The 2,500-nt window shown below is 50.4% G+C and overlaps 1 protein-coding gene across 1 annotated transcript in view; it reads right to left on the bottom strand.

Moving 5' to 3' along the window:
- The window catches only part of plch1 (phospholipase C, eta 1), a gene marked incomplete at its 3' end in the record, with an annotated part of 47,940 nt that extends 46,392 nt beyond the window's left edge, over positions 1-1,548 (bottom strand). The window contains exon 1 of the mRNA XM_079732855.1: positions 1,409-1,548. The remainder of the gene's footprint in view (positions 1-1,408) is intronic.
- Between the last annotated feature and the right edge of the window lie 952 nt (positions 1,549-2,500).

The raw sequence follows: 2,500 nt of genomic DNA, 5'->3' as shown, positions 1-2,500 counted from the left end.
TCAAACACACACACACACACACACACACAAACACACACACTGGTCCAGAGACTCACACACACATGCATGCAGGTGCACACATACACACACAGACACGCACACACACACACAGAGAGGAAGACAATCACCCTTTCTTACCTATGAACCTGTATCGGGACCGCACGCCACAGTGAATACCACCAACCGAATACAGGCCTCTTTGTAAGATGAGCCGGAGTCTGTGTGCGTTTGTGTGTGTAACGGTGTATTTGCCTGACGGTTTGGGTTTATGAGCCCCACCGCAGTGTTTCTACCTCAGCCTGACAAAGGAAGTGCTCCCCTTTTCCTTATAGCTGCTTTAGGTAACGGCCGGCTCGTCACCGAGAGCACTGTTACCTTTGTCTGAGGGCTCACGTGTCTCCTGGTGGCCCCGCTCTCATCTCTGCTGCCCTCACAACCATTCTCTCCCGGTCACACACACGCACACACAAATACACACACTCACTCACGAGCGCTTGGGCGCACGCACACACAGACACACACACACACACACACAGCCAGCAACACACACACACACACACACACACAAGCGCTTGGGCGCACACCGACACACACACAAGTGCTTGGGCGCACACTGGCACACACACGCAGACACACAGACACGAGGCCAGCCACACACACACACACACACACACACACACGCACACACACGCACACACACACACACACACACAAACAGATACACACACATACACAAGGCCAAACACACACACACACACACGCACACGGACCACCACACACCCAAACAGAGATAGAGAGACACACGCACTCACTTCTAATGTGAATATACAAGGAGCTAAGGAGCTGCTTTTTGTTGGGGCAGTGTCTGCTGTCTCTTTCTCTCTCTGGGCTGCCAGCTGAGTTTTAGAATGGCCTTTGTTATTCCCCGAACTGCTGCTGTTCTGCTGCATATCTCTCTTGTTTAGCACACATTCAGGATGGGAATCCTCAAACGCAATATAATGCAGAGTATCCAGTGGTCCAAAGGACCAGTATCCAGTGGACCAACTATGGTCCTAATTCAGCAGAATTATTTAAACTACTTTACTTTGACTTTTGAACTACAATTGCAGTCACAAAGTCTGTAGGAGCATCTTATTATCCCAATGGGGGAAGTGTGTTTGAATTGGTGTAATGGTGTTAATATTATTGGGTTTGCCAATGTTTACTCTTTGCAGAGTCATCATGGGTAGGGACCCACTTCCTACAAGCACATGTGCACCCCTGCTGAGACAATACACACACACCACGACTCCACAAACCAACACACACTCACACAAAACAACAGCAAACACCACACAACAAAACACAGGAAGCAAAAGGCATCCTTTTCTACATCAAAAAAAAAGAAAAAAAAAAGATAACTTACTTTGAACCCTTTCTTAAATTGTCCCTCAGATTGAGAAAGCAGCTTGCAAAGTATCGTCCCGTACACAGAAACAGTCCTGCTTCAGCGTGCTGCCTGCCATGCCATGGAGCACTGAGTCACTCAGTGATAGATGTCTCTCACCCAGAGTGGCCGGCCTCACTACACTACTGGTGTGGGCTGCTACCTACGGGCCACGGGCCCTTCTTCTTTCAAACGGGTGCTGGTAGCGTGGGACCAGCGGCTGGGCGTGAAACCCGGGCCGGAGCCGGAGGGGAGCGGACTGCTTCCATGTTCAGCTCCACGGGCTACTTTTAATTATGCAAGACGTGGGAGGTGTACTTATTCCCTGACTTCACGGACGCTCTATTATTAATGTACCACTCTGTAGTAGGAGAGTGTAGTAATAGTTGTTTTTTGTACTTTATAGTTAGTTTGCCGTGTATCTGACTGTATCCTTTGTGTTTTAGAATAATAGAATAATCACATTCGTTGTTTTATAATGAGGCTTGCTTCACAGATTCATGTTAATGAAATGTCAGGTACCAGAATAAAATGCTGTCACATTAACACAGAAGCAGTTTAACATCCTAAAGACCTGACTGTGTGGACCCGAGCACAGTGGTTGAGTCCAGTCCTCCTCCTCCACGTTTCCCCTCCCACCCAGCCTCCAGTGACAGTTCAAAGTCTGCAAGTACCAGCCATCAGTGGCCCTGCGTGCACCTTACAATTTAAACCCTGCCACCAATCAGGAGCCAGCCTGGCAGTAGCAACTGCTAGTAACATTTACACAACAAAAGAAAGGCTCGCTGATTCACCCTCCTCCTCCTCCTCCTCCTCCTCCTCCTCCCTCCTCTCCCTCCCTCCCCTCTCCTGCCCCTGGGACCCCTCCTCCCGCCTCTTTGTGTACAGACCCCAAAATCCCCTTTCATCCCCCTCGCCGCGCTCCCAGCGCCCCCACCCCCCTCCGCTAATCTCCTTGCGCCCCGTTGGATTGACAAAGCTCAACTTTCGCTGTCTGACTCGGCTGAAGAACACATGCTTCCCCTCGGCCCGGCCACCATCAGCCGTGTGTGGGGACTGGGGCAGAGGCAG

Source organism: Pollachius pollachius, assembly GCF_949987615.1.
Source record: "Pollachius pollachius genome assembly, chromosome: 3".
Lineage (NCBI taxonomy): Eukaryota > Metazoa > Chordata > Actinopteri > Gadiformes > Gadidae > Pollachius > Pollachius pollachius.
This window is presented reverse-complemented; position numbering and strand designations above follow the sequence as displayed.